Genomic DNA, 14,867 nt, shown 5'->3' on the forward strand with positions numbered 1-14,867 from the left:
CTCTTATCACTGAGCCAATCAAAGGCTTTGTCAAAGGCATTAAGCAAGGATCTATAATAGCCTTTCTTTGGTTATCGGTAGTAACAGTAATAATTATGGGCTCCTTATATCAAGTACTATGCAAAAGCCATAAAAGAAAAAATGGCACTACCTTTCTAATAACTCATCTCACTGAAGATTATTTTAAGTACTTCTCTGTCAACCATTCAATAAATATTCTTGGCGGTCTTCACGGGCATGGCAATATGCTGGGTGTTGGGTTTGCTGGTGAATGATGAATTCAACCCATCCCTACCCTCAAGGAGCTTACAAGACAGCACAGAGGACAGATCTGTACAGAAAAACTAGACCATTCTAGGTGCCACTGAGGAGACCCGGAGCTGGGTGGAAGGCAAGTCCATTTCTAGCTAAGGAGAGGCAATCAGGAATTGGGCTGTGCTGAGTTATCCTTGTGTGTATCTTATACTCAGGGGTGAGTAATCTATCTCTACCATTACAACACTATGGGCCGGTTGGTGCCATAAACTACATCTCTCCTCCATACCAGGATGTAGAACAATAAGGATTTTTTATAAAGTCTCACTTGGTGTAGTCTTTATATTGTTCCATCATGATATTAATAGACGGAAAAAAAGAGATCTAAGACTATCGTGATATCTAACAAAATCTGATAATAAACCTCACTGGTCGTTCAAGACCCAGGACACCCGCTGGACGTCTGAGGAGGATTCCTGTCAGAGAATCTAGGCCTGTGGGTATCTTCATTTCTTTACCATAACTTCCCTTCTTCTCTCTACCAGCAATACCCCTTCAACACACCTCTAACTTCCTCTTTCCAGCATCTAAAGCATCATATCCCAGAGATCTTCCCAGATCTACCCAAGATAAGCCCTCCCCACCCCTCACCTGTATCCTCTATCTACAAGAGCAGACTATCTCTCTCATTCATGAAATATATCACCATTTGTAATGTTTATTTTCTTATCATCAATCTTCCAGAGCAGAGTGCAAGCTCCTTACTTAAGAAGAGGGGTCTTTTCTGTCTTGTTCACAATGGTACACCCAGTGCTTAGCAGAATGCCCAGCACATAGTAGATGTGAAAAAATTATTTCCTGCATGAATAAATTAGTAAATAAATGAGCAATAGCACTATTACTTTAGGTAAGTCCTCGTAGCTCTCCAGACCCTGGCTGCCACACCAGTAAAATAAATGAATTCAAACCAAGGATTCAAATTAAATATCCTGTGATTCCAGGAGTTGGCAAAATCAAAACTAGTTCTTCACCAGAAAATGCTGAGCATCCCTAATTGAAAGGCAATTTTCCTAGAAGAAAGATAGATAACGGATGGAAGGATGGTGCGAATTCTTACGCCACTTTAAAAAAACGGAAAATGCCTAAATACATTTTGTGTCTGGAAAGAAGCCAGGAAACTAAAAAACAGGCTCTTCCACGCGTGCAGGTGGATTGATTCAAACGGTGTGGGCAGTCAGGGGCCCAGAGATACCCCTTCCACAGGAAGACACCCGCAAGAAGATTACTTGCAAAATACTTTCTGATGGAGTCAAGGCTGCCTCTGTTCTAACCCACCAGTTTGCATTAGTGCCTCAGCTCAACCTAACTCTAGCACCGCCTTGTAGATCCTGAAAGTGGGTGGTCTCAACCTCAGCTTCTCGGCTGACTCAGACTCAAACAAACCCCACATTAGTTTGAAAGACAGAGGCCGGGGGGATTGGCTGCATCGGGGAGGCTAGTAAACACAGTGGCTTTTTTCTTTAATCAGCAAGAAACACAAACTCCTGTTCAGGGCAAGAGGGAAAAAAAAAAAGCACTGAATGTAATTTGTATCTGAAGCTGTTGAGTAGCCCATGTGAAATGCGTCGGTGGTGTCATTCTAATTCACAGCAGACCCAGTTCCAAATTTTAAAAAAAGAAAAATCAGTCTTTTTCTGTTTCCTGTTAGCAAAGATCATGAGGTTATTTTAAAAAAAAAAAAAAAAAATCCACTGGATTTTCCCAAGTGTTGATAAGGCTTGGAATCCTGCACATCTCATGAGAAGAAATCAAAACTCCTAATTAAAAGTTTTGTTCTCACAGTAAAATCTTGAACCTGTGCCCTTCGGCTCCAGTTCTCATAAGGTTAATTCATTTTGATCTTCGTCCAAAAGATAAATTGACAATGTGTGGGACGAACCATTATCAGAAGATTATTAATTATTATTCTTTCTGGTTTTGAAAGGAAAAGTGTTTTGCTGTAACATTATCCCTCGGAGACTGTGTATTATGCACATCTTTACCCTGGCACCTAACACAGAACCCGGCTGAGTGAGTGCGTGTTGAATTGAATCTTTCCTGGATTAATCACAGTTGTTCATCTCTCAGGCTAACCAGGTAGATAGAAATGGTTTATTAAATAGATTATGTTTAGGCTCGGGTTGAATATAGTTATGGGAAGCTGAAAATAGACCTGACATTGGATGACTTGGTATTTTTCATAAATGTAAACAGATCATTCACATCCTGGTGTTTTGGAGAGCTGCCCAAGATCTGCTCTCCATATAGGCAAATTATAAAATGCAAACTGGGGCTATGACACACTACCTACTTATTTCCTGGAGGCAGGCTTCATACTTCCTAAATCAAAATACTTGTCTGACCACAGGCTGGAATATTTGGAATTGAGACTATCCCAGAAATCCAGGACATATGGTCAGGACCCGAAGCCAGTAGCTAAACCGGAGTTTTCTTAGATATACTTGAACCCTGTCCTCAGTTTCTACTGTCCCAGCACAATCACACACACACACAGACAAGCCACCCCCAAATTTCACATAACTGGCAAGGAGAAACACATTTTATAGAACTTAAATATTGAAAAGAGCCACTGTAAAATTTAAGAGATCGCTGGTATTTGAATATTTTCAAGTCCAGGCCCCTTGTAATTTAGAATAAGATCCACTCAAAATTTAAACATTAATGCAATGGTGGAGTTATCTATCCAGGCAAACTCCTTTTATTAGCTAAGAGGAGAGTCTTACTTCTGAGAGCTTCAGAGACCACTTAGAAATTTTTGGAAGGGATATGGTGTGGACCTCCTTTCTGCTACCAAGACTATCAGTAGATACACCTAATTATATTATTAAGGTCTATTTTACTTGTTAAACAATACACCTATGTTTGGAAAGCTTTTTTTTGGGTGGATGGATACATAGGTGAGGAAGACAACCGCAGTTAGTACCTGAGTGGCAGCAGCCACTGAGGGTGTGAGGGGAACCCAAACCAAAGTGAACCCTGCACCACTTTCCTGGGTTCACCATCAGTACCAGTCCTCTTGGAACTGACGGTTACCCGAAACGAGGAGGAAAGGTGATGCCAAATGGACGTCTTTGTTAATGGAAAGACGGGCTTTCCCTAAGGTTTATCCATCTCTTCATTACTAACCAGTGGGTTTCCTCCCATGCTGGTGTGCTTTCTGGACATTTCTGCTGGTGCCCTAACAGAAAATGGACTGGGGGAAGACATAAGAAGTGCAACTTAAATAGCCTCGTTTTCCCATCTTTTATTTATTTATTTAAAGATATATAAAAGTTAAAATTGGCTGCCGGGCACGGTGGCTCACGCCTGTAATCCTAGCACTCTGGGAGGCCGAGGTGGGCGGATCGTTTGAGCTCAGGAGTTCGAGACCAGCCTGAGCAAGAGCGAGACCCCATCTCTACTAAAAATAGAAAGAAATTATATGGACAGCTAAAAATATATATAGAAAAAATTAGCCGGGCATGGTGGTGCATGCCTGTAGTCCCAGCTACTCGGGAGGCTGAGACAGGAGGATCCCTTGAGCTCAGGAGTTTGAGGTTGCTGTGAGCTAGGCTGACGCCACGGCACTCACTCTAGCCTGGGCAACAGAGTGAGACTCTGTCTCAAAAAAAAAAAAAAAAGTTAAAATTTATTTTATCCTTTAGAAGGAGAGAGAGAGAGAGAGAGAGAAGGGAGGAGGAGAGAGCAGAGAGACGGCACGGCATCCCAAAGAAAGAGAAGGGAGATGCCAGCCAGTTTCCCACCTTTTAGAACTAAAATATTTTTCTGAGCAAGACACCTGAAAGCTTCAGCAAATGAAAGGCCTTTTGAATAAACTGTCCATTTAAATAATGCCTCATATATCTGTTCCCTTGACCCATGCATAACTGAAACTGAGCTGGGCTAATTAAATCTTATCTATTTTGCCATTTTATATATTTTTCAAAATTCATATTTTGAATGCATGTAGGAACTTTTTTTACCAAAGAGCAGCATCCCCTTGTAGATACTCTCCAGTGACCCAATTCGTATCCCCTCGGTTCTCTATAACGGAGCTTTGAGTTACAAGAAAGATGAGACAGCTCTCCAGCCCCTGATGTCATCGGGTGGTCCTCCCACCCTAAGAAGAGGCAGCAACATGCAGGCATGGAAAGGGAATTTCACTGGGTGACAGGAGACACTGCCCTACACAAATGAATCACTGCAGCCTCCTCCTCCTCCTCTTCCTCCTCTCTGTAAAGACAGAGCCGCTAACTTATCAGACTCCTTCCAGCATGGAGTTGGAGCTGCTTCCCCGTCCTCCATGCCACCGGCTCTATGCCTCCTTTCCTCCTCGAATTGATCTAGGAGGCTCTGTGGGGCCTCCAGGCAGGCACATTCCAAAAAGGATCTTGAATATTTCATTGACAGTGGAATCCTAATTAGGTGGTTTCTATAGTCACTCATTTCCCCAGCTCTCACTTGAAGGCAGAAGTCAGCGTTTTTGTCCCCTTCTAATTTGCCCTCTCCACCCCTTCGCACCCCAAACCCAAGGCTGCTGGCACCCCTGCTGAGAACAATAGATGGAGGAGAAATATTTCCGGGATTAGTCTCATAAATCTTTCACTGGCTTCCCTGAAAATTCTCTACCCTTGAGCAAGTGGGGTGTGGGGGGAGCCCTAGAAAATCGTTCCTGATTCATTAGCGTGTTTTCACGGCGTGCCAGCTGCATCATCTGAAAATTATTCAGCTGCCCAGGAGGAAAGGCTTTTTGCCAAACTACAGGCTCATTCAAAGAAGTCAGTGCCGTCCTAGGCCCCAGCAGCCAACCACAAAGCCCAGCGAGCCTTTCAGAAAGCCATTTCCTGACCCCAGAGGCAGTCGGTGACCCCCTGGAGTGGATTTTTACATAGAGATACTGTCCTTACCTGCAAAGCTTCCTAAAGAGGGGATTTGGGGAAGATAATCGATTGTGTTGCTGGCTTTGTGCAAGTCTGGAAAGAGAGAAGTGATAAAACCTTCTTGTTCTCGATGTGAGTCCCGGAAAGTATCACCTTTCCCTGTGACTCTAATCAGGCTGATAAGGCAGTCTTTAGATTTCCATGCGTGCCTTCGGCCACTTACACTCACAACAGCTTCTCCCTTTTCTGTTTTGTCCTCTTTTGTAGTCAAAAGATTTTATCATTACTTTTTCATTGTATGTGTAACGATTTTCAGTCTCTTATTAATGTTCTACTTGGTGTGCCCAGTTTTATTAATACTAGCAGGAGTTACCATTTATTGAAAGCTGACTGTGCCCACCTCTGTAATAAGGACTCTACGTATATTTGCTCATTTACGACTGACGACACTGCAAAGTCAGCGTTCAAAAGCCTCTTCACAAATGAGGAAACTGAGATTTAGAAAAATTAGGACCATCACTAGAATCATGAAGCTAGAAAATGCCAGTCAGGATTTGGCCCCCCGCTCCGTGTGACATTTCACAAGAACTGAGAGCCCGGGAGACGTGCATTGCCTCTGGTTAGCACCCATACCGGAGCATACACTGCAAAGCCTGAAGGATGTCCTCACTGTCACCTCTCCAGCCCCAACCCTCTGAATATGGTGATGAAGACCAGGCTGGTCATGACAGTTTCTGCAAAGAGGCACAATGCAGAAGGAATCTAAGAATTGTCAGAAACCTTGAGGCCAGGGACATGCCTCACTCCCTAACCCAGAGTGGGGTGCTAAATGAGTACCTGATTAAATGCTTTTGGTAAAAGAGTGTTCTTCTGGCAAAGGAGACAGGACACCAGGCCCAGGGAATAGAAGCTGGAGTGCCAGCCCAGATAAGGAGACAAGTCAGGCAAACACAAAACCAGCACAATTATGAATTGAATGGGAAGTATGAGGGTAGGGAGAGGGTCTGAAATTGTAACAGAAGACCCTCTGTGGTGGATTCTGGACTCCAGGTCTCTTTAGACTTCACTCCTCCCCAGTACTAACCCTCCGGCAACACGGGCTCATAGAGTACTAGAGCCCAGTGAAGTTTGAGTTTAAAATATCATCGTATCCGATTATGAAAGTCTTGTTTTTGACATCTTTAGTCTTTCTTCCCTCAGCTTTCTCGCCAATCAAATATACCCATTCATTCCAATGTGTTGAGGGCCTGCTGTACACAGGGCTTTGTCCTAGCACTGTGAGAGATGCAAGAAATAGTACACATGACCCCTGACCTCGAGTTGCTTGCTCTCTAAGTTGTAAAGCAAGAAATGAGCACATAAAAGGTGAACACAAGTGCTTCAGACACCATCCCCACTTGGAGATCTAATGGACACCTTGAACTTCAGCATGCCCAAATCAGACCCTGGGTTCTTCTAGGATCTTGACCCATCCCTTTCATGTCCTCTTAATCCTCCTTCAAGGCTGAGTTTGCCTCATCCCCTCCATGAAGCCAACCTGCCCCTCTGAGCCATGTTGACTTTTCTGTCCCCTGGAACACTTTAACCTGTGCCCTGTCAGGCCTCTGGCCCCCTCACCTCAGGAAATAGCAACACCTTCCACCCAACTTCCCAGGCTGAGACCAGGATATCACCAAGTCTCTCACATCACTATGGTGACATCAGTCTCTCCATCAGGACTGCCAGCTACATCCCCCAAACGTGTTCCTGTCTGCACTGGTGTGCACGTCCTCACCACCACTCTCTTGAACTACTGCAGTAGCCTCCTGACGAGCCTCTCTGCTTAGTCGTTCCTCTACCATTTCCTCAAACAGCAGAGAAATACTTTTAAAATAAATTGCAGCGTATCGTCCTTGGCTTAAAATCCTTGAATGCCTTCCCATCACACCTCAACTTTTATCTAAAACTTTCTACCTAGGCCACAAGGCTACGCCTGGCCCAGGGCCCTCACGCCCTCGTGACCACCTCTTTTACTTCCCCAGCCCTTCATACCCGTCGGGGAATAGGCCTTCTTTCTGTTCCTGCAACCACTAAGCTCATTCCATTCTTGCAGCATTCAACTTGCTATTCTCTTCACCTAGAAAATTCTTACCCCAGATCTTCCCAGAGTTGACATTTCATGTGACTCAGCTCTCAGTTTAAATGTTACCTCTTCAGAAAATCCTTCTCTGGACAACCAATTTAAAATAGCCCATCAAACACTTCAAATTCATCGCCATGAAATCTTCATCATAAGCACATATCACTAGGTATCTTCTGGATTGCTGATTTATTTATGTGATTGTTAACTACCTCTCTCTAGCTCTCACACACACACACACACACACACACAATTAGAATGTAAACTTCATTATATGCCCTGTTCCACACTATTTCCCCAGGAAGGAGCTCAATAAACATTTGCTGAATGCAGCCACGTACTATGAAAAAGAGACATTTATTGAAGATGGTACAAGATACAAGAAACATTGTACACAGAACAATGACACCTCAGTCCCCTTCAAAGTAGGCACCTTCGGACCTCCCAGCATCTCTTAACCTAACCCGTACACGTTCAACATTGTCAGGTGTTCTGCTTGTTGCAGGCCTTCCAGAACATGGACCACTTTCAACAGATTCTCAACATCTTTGAAGCATTTGTGCCACACTTTTATTTGCACTGCCCTCATTGCCTGGTCCCCAAAAGCCTTCTGAATCATCCACTTTCCTCGGAGGAATGTTTAAGCTTAACGCAAAATTTGATGCAGATTCATTGCTCTACTCACCGAGTCATTTTGAATGTGACGGCCACACAGTACACGTGCTCACTCAACAGCATCTAGCGCCCCACTCACTAGTACAGTGAAGTCGTCATTGTTCACGCATGCACATCCCAGTCCACTCTCCTTGGCTGCCAGGTTAATGTCGTGCAATCCATGCTCATTGTATTAACAGTGGCTGGATACTTTCCAGACAGACCTTGTAAGCACATATAAGATTTTCTAATTAGGAAATGATACTGTTAATACATAAGTGTTAATGTGTGTCAGAGGTTAACTTAAATTTAGCCTAAAGCTGCTGCCTTAACATATTTTAAATCCAGCCTAAAGGTTTCTCCATAGGTAATGGACTGTAACCTAACAGATGTGTAACAGACTGTAACCTACTCTTGTACCAATCACAGGCCGCCAACTGTTCAAACTGTGTTCAAATAAGGCAAACGCCGAGCTGTAACCAATTCAACTGTTTCTATACCTCACTACCATTTTCTGTATGTCGCTTTCCTTTTTCTGTCTGTACATCCTTTCTGACCACATGGCAGCCCCTGGAGTCGGTGTGAACCTATTCTGGTTGTCGGGGGAGGGGCTCCATGATTCACAGATTGTCCTTTGCTCAATTAAACTCTGTTAAATTTAATTTGTCTAAAGTTTTTAACAGGAGCAAGAAAGCAGCGTGTGCTGGCTGGACCCAGGAGCTGCACAGAGGAGGTGAGACAAGCTGAGCCGTGAAGGAGGATTAGGATTTGAGCAGTGAAAGGGAGCAGGCCATGCATTTCCAGCCAGGGATTTAGGACAAGGACAAGCCTTTGATACATAGTAAGAAGCAGTAAAGCCTCGACACAAACCCAGACAGCCCAACTCCAAATGTGGGACCAAACCCCGCACTGTCACTGTGGGCCAGGGAACACTGCACTCCTCCAGACGTGAGACGGTGCGCCACACTCCAGGGGAGTCTGAATGCAAACAGAGTGGGAATGAATGAAGGAAAACATGGGGGACATGATGGAGAAGAGGTGAACAGGCAGCGAGTTATTTTAGTATAAATGAATTGAGCGAGCAGAAGTTAGAAGTAGCAGGAGGAAATCAAAGATGAATTTAAAACCAAAGATGAACTTGAAAAATTGGGGGAAATGGTGGTGTCACTGGCTGTGAAGAAGGTGATCGTGGTTATGTGAGAAAGTGGATTGAATTTTCTTGGAGTTGGGTCTGAGAAGGTAGCAGGACCTTTGAGTGGAAATGTCTAGGAAGCCACAGGACCAGAGTCTGAGAGTGAGATTAAAGCCAGAGAAACAGGTGTGCGGATCATCCACACAGAGATCGCAGAGCGCACTGTGATGCTTTCCAAGAATGGGGAAGATGGAGGAGAGGGTCCCAGTGTCCCTCCCCTCGGCTCCGGCTCCCCAGCTCCAGGAAAGGGAGACCTGCCCCTGCTAAAGGTGGAGGCGGACCCCAAGCACCAAGAATACAGAGTGTCCTCCCTGAAGAATTGGGCAGCAAGTTGGAGCTCACAGGAAGCAAGGTGTCTAGGCAGGAAAACAACGATCTAGCCGCTGGTGCCCACGGCATGGCGTATGTGTTAGACAGGCAGAAGGGGTAGAACCCAAAGGAGACCAGGTGAAGGGGGGATGAGTTTTTGGCCCACTAGTGGGACAGATAGAGAAGGGAAGGAAGACACCAAGGATACACGACGATATGTGGTCAGAAGGGAAAGTGGAGATCCAGGGTGGTAGAGTCAAGCAGCCGAGAGATGCCACTTTAAGAGAGCAGGTGTGGCCAGAGCATCTTGTGTTGCAAGGATGTGAAGGCGAATAAGGTCTAAGAAAGAGTCATCAGGCTTTCCAATCAGTGGGTGCACATCCACTGGTGGGAGCAATTTCAGTCGAGTGACGGGGCAGGAAAGAGATTGCTTGGTTTATGGGTAGGAAATAGAAACCACAGATGCACAGAATTAGCTCAAAAGGAAGAATTGCAATAGCTGAGTTTTGTTTTATTTATTTATTTATTTATTTTTGTTGTTGTTGTTGTTGTTCTGTAAGACAGTGGACAAGGTCATTGGTTGAATGAGAGGAAATGGAAGTGAAATATCAGAGCAACAGGGAAGTGTTAGCATAAATGCCATGGAGACAGCACTAGAGAACAAATTATGCAATGTGATGATTATTTTAAAAGTGAAAAATGCTGGATATAGTCATTTGTTCATTCAACAAATACCTTTTGAGCACTTTCTTTGTGCTAGGCACTGTCTTACTCAAAGAGATATGGCCTTGAACGAGACAGCTAGCCCATGCCCTGTGCAGTTTGTTGGGAGTGGCCAGGGAGGCATGATGACACTTGCCACTGCTCTTCTATACTGATTTGTAGTTGGCAAAGCACTTCCACTTTCCATTATTCCATTCAAAGCTGACAACATTCCTCAGAGATCACTGCTGGGAAACTCATTTAAAAAGAAAAAGAAAAAAAAAAAACCCCAAAGCTGAGAGATTTAGAAGACGTATGGAAGACTCAACAGCTAGTTACTATGAAAGTAAAATGAGAACCCTGGTGTCTAGATTCAGAGGCAGATACTTACCATATACGCAAAAGGCTGGATGGGCAGAAAGTAGCTAATTTTTGCATCTCTTTTCTTGGTCTAGGCTCAACCCCATCATGGAAATGACAATTCAAGTCAAATACTTCACTCAACTTTGGATTTGGTTGTAGCCAAAGAATAGTAGCCACTGACTCTTAGGTGATCACCACATAGTACATTGTTTAGAGACATTAACTCAAATCCTCATGAACCTGGCTATCCGGTAGGATTTCCTTGTCCCTTGAGCTCTAGTAAATTTGGCTTAAACCTCCCAACTCTAAAAAACTGTGAAAGTTCAAAGCCTTCCTCTCAATTTCCAAGAATTCCTGGAGTTTTAGAGTCTAATCTCTTGGCATCTGGTTTCTGCATTCACTCACACTGCCTTCTCTTTCAGCCCAAAAGGAAATATAGCCCCCTTCACTTGTTTCCACACCAATCTGATGAGTCTAATCAAATATTCAGAGTTGCAAGCTGGTAGGACAGGAAGGTGTTTGGGGACATGCAGAAAGAGCCCATCACACAGCACAGTGCCCTCCACCTCCCACAGTCTCCCCTCCTTCCCCGATCCAGGCCACCCACCAAAGGCTAAATGAAGTCCTCTCTAATCTCATGCAATTCAAGGTATCAGTCACTTTGTGTTTCTTGAGCTTGCCCTTGGTGGGGGGGGGGGCTCTCCCCCTTTACCGGAGGTGGCTTACCTAAGTATTTCTTCCAAATAAATACAGTTGTCTCTATAAGAGAAACTAAGGCAAAAACAATGTTCTCCATTTGCTGATATTCATAATAACCCTCTGAAGCAGATAAAATTATTATTCCCATTCTATAGATGAAGAACCTGAGGCACAATAAAGCAAGTCACTTATCCATATTTTATAGTTAAGTCGAAAGCCTAGATTTAAGCAGAGATCTGTCTGTCTCTAAAGTTCATGTTTTTTTTGTAAGACACCATGATCTTGAGGTTTTCCCAGGAAAGGGTAGGTGAAAGTTTGATCTTGGAGGAAAGAAAATGGGAAAGGGTTGCTTTCTTTCATATTCAGAAAGGAATTGCCAGAGAATTATGCTTAAAGCGGATATTTCCCTTTGCATATTCTAGTGAGAATAAGGCCTAAAACATAGAAATTGTATTTTGAAATGATCCAATGTAGAAGTGTCTTTAACTTTCAAATTTAACAGAAGATATCGTGATGTGATACTTTTTCCAAGTGGCAGGAGTACTTAGACCTTAATATTCTACATTTTCTAGACTCCATGCTTTAGAAAATACTACAGAGACTGGCCCCAAGGAAAATGAAGTCATGACTGACAGAGTATCATCAAAAGACCAGGGGTTAACTCGGGAAATGAACCAGCGAGCCCCAGGACTCTCTTCCTGCTGACACTGTGAACCTGACAGTCTATGAGAATCTGCCTAACCCTGTCGCATGGTGTGTAGAACCCAGAATTGGGGGCTATACAAATGGGGGGCTATTACATCCAACTTCTGAGTCATTTAACAAAAATTGTAGAGAAAAACGTGCCCCTCATGATCACCCAATATGTTTTACAAGAAAACATCAACATTGTCATCATCATCACCATCATCACTGGTTATCATAAGCTGGGCACTGTGCCAGGCACAGTAGGTATTTGGGGGGTTAACACAGAGTTGTCCTCTCAGGGATCCCAGTCTAGCTGGGAAGAGATTTCGGTTTTAAAAATCACAGGTACAAGTGTATAATTGTGCTAACGAATTCTGAATATTTTACTTTCATTGGCTTATTTGATTCCCATAACCCTAAAAGACAGGCAGTATTATCCTCATTTTATGGAAGAATCAAGTGAGATTCAGAGAGGTTATGTAACCAGCCTAAGGTTACATTAGACAGGAAGTTGACCTAGGTCTGACGAAGTTCAAAGTCCTACCTCTCTGCATTTTTGCACTACTGAAAATAAGGACCAAAACTGAGCATTCTGACATTGAATTTTATGACATGTTACATCATGTTGCTATGTTAAGATGATGGTGCGAGATGGGAGGAATGATAACCTGTGGAGCCCATGGAACCTTCTTGGGAACCTCTTTATAGTTTCTGCTGTCACATCCAACCAGGTTATGGATACGAACAACTCCTTGAATATTTCCTTATCCTGAATTCTCCTTGCAAGTGAGAGGCTTTCAGTACCTACTTTTGGTCACTCCCTTGTATCAACCAGAAAATGACCAAATTCTTAACATGAGAGGTCCCTTATGACCTGACCCCTCTTCACTCCCTCATTATCCCCCAACTTGAAACACATCATTCTTTCTTCAAGACCACATCTTCCCCTTTAACTGCCCTGGGAAAGGTTTTCCCATTTACTGCACGCATTTCCTTTTTTTGTGTTTTCATCTTTATTAAAACTCTTAATACCACATAAGGTATTTGTACCTCACCAGATGCACCCTGAGTTTCTCTAGGTGAGAATTGTGCTATATCCATCTTGACAGTTCTAGCACCTAAGAACAGGCACATGGAAAGTACTCAGTAGATGTTCAGTGGATGGATGGACGGATGAGTGAGTGAATGAACTGATGAATATCCTGTGACCCAGGGCTCTAGGATTCCAGGAAGGCACAAGTTTTAAATTTCTAGTAAGCCATTTCACTCAAGCAGCTCAACATGTAGAATCGCAGAATATCAGCTCTGGAAGAGCCTGAAATAACCTCGCCCGACACTTTTATTTTACAGCTAAGGAAGTGAGGTTTGAATAGAAGTCAAACCTTGAGACTGCCCAAGGTGGCTTTGGTGTCCCTCTGCACTTACCCTCAATCACTCTTGGTCACAAGTGCTTCATTCTTCTAACCTTGAGCTCAAATGAAATCCCAAGATTTTTTAAAATTAAAATTAATGACTGATCTGCAAAGAGGCCTGTTAGTGTCACCATTACCTGGGGACCTTGAGAGACACTCTAGTGGTGGAGAGGAGCAGAAGCGATGAGGTCATCATGGTGTCTGTAGTTATCAATAGGGATCTTAGTTCCTTCCCTCCATGAAAACTCTGCATTGAATGGGGAATTGTAAAAGCCTGTGGTTGCAATGAGATCCATCACTGTGGCTTCAGTCAGGCCTATTGTTCCTTGCTGCTCACTGCAAGTACAAAGTGGGACTCAAATAAATGTGGGTTGATATTGAATAAATATATATATGGGCAACAGCAATGTACAATTAGCCTACTTAGAGATGGTAGAGCTAATACTCAGCCATGGACTGTGGCCAAGAACTTGGCAAAGTCATCCCTAAAAGTTATTAAGGGGTTGAATTTTTCACAAAGAGGCTTTATCTAAAAAGAATTCTGTAAAAAGTGTGATTTATCTGCTTACCGAAGAGGAAGCAGCCAGATGTCGCTGATCCTGCCCAGAGCTGCTTGGCCATGCTCTTCCCTTTAAAAAGCAAAGGTTTTGAGAGCAGGAATTCTCTGTTTTCATTTTTGTATCCCTAGTGCCTCGAACATCGTAGGAGCTCAATACATGTTCGGTGAAATAATAAGTTGACAAATGAGAGAATGAGTGCTTGCCTACAGTAGTCATTAAGATTACGTTTAGATGTGCATCACTGAAAACCAAAATGAGAGGTTCAAAAAAGATACAGATTTCTTTCTCTTTGACACAAAAGAGAGAGGTAAGAAGACCAAACCGTTATGGAGGTTCTGCAGTCACCAGGGACACAGGCTTATTTTATTCTTGTGCTACCGCTGTCTTTACTCCTCGACTGCAAGGTGGCTGCGAGAGCACCAGACATCAAATCGATGATGACAGCTAAAAGAAGATGGGAAAATACCACCCAGTCAAGGAGATCTGTTTTTTTTTTTTAAACTTAAGAATTTTTAAATCTTTTTTTTCTTGTTTTTACTGTGGCAAAATATACATAGCAAAATTTACCATTTTAACTATTTCTAGATGTACAGTTCGGTGGCATTAAGTATTAATATATTCCCACTGTTGTATAGCCATCACCACCATCTGTCTCTAGAACTTTTTCATTATCCCAAACTGAAATTCTGTGCCCACGTCCTCTTCCCCCAGCCCTTGGCACCCACCATTCTACTTTCTGTTTGCAGGAATTTGGCTATTCTAGCTACCTCCTGCGAGTAGAATCAAAAGGACAACATCTGTCCTTTTGTGACTGGCATATTTCACTTAGTGTAATTACCTTGGGGTTCATCCATGTTGTGGCATGTATCAGAACTTCCTTCCTTTTTAGGGCTGAATAAATTTTCTATTATATGTGTATACCACATTTTGTGTATCCATTCATCTGTTCATGGATTTGGATTGTTTCCCCTTTTTGGCTATTGTGAGTAATGCTGC

The sequence above is a fragment of the Eulemur rufifrons genome, chromosome 17, assembly GCF_041146395.1.
Source record: "Eulemur rufifrons isolate Redbay chromosome 17, OSU_ERuf_1, whole genome shotgun sequence".
Classification (NCBI taxonomy): domain Eukaryota; kingdom Metazoa; phylum Chordata; class Mammalia; order Primates; family Lemuridae; genus Eulemur; species Eulemur rufifrons.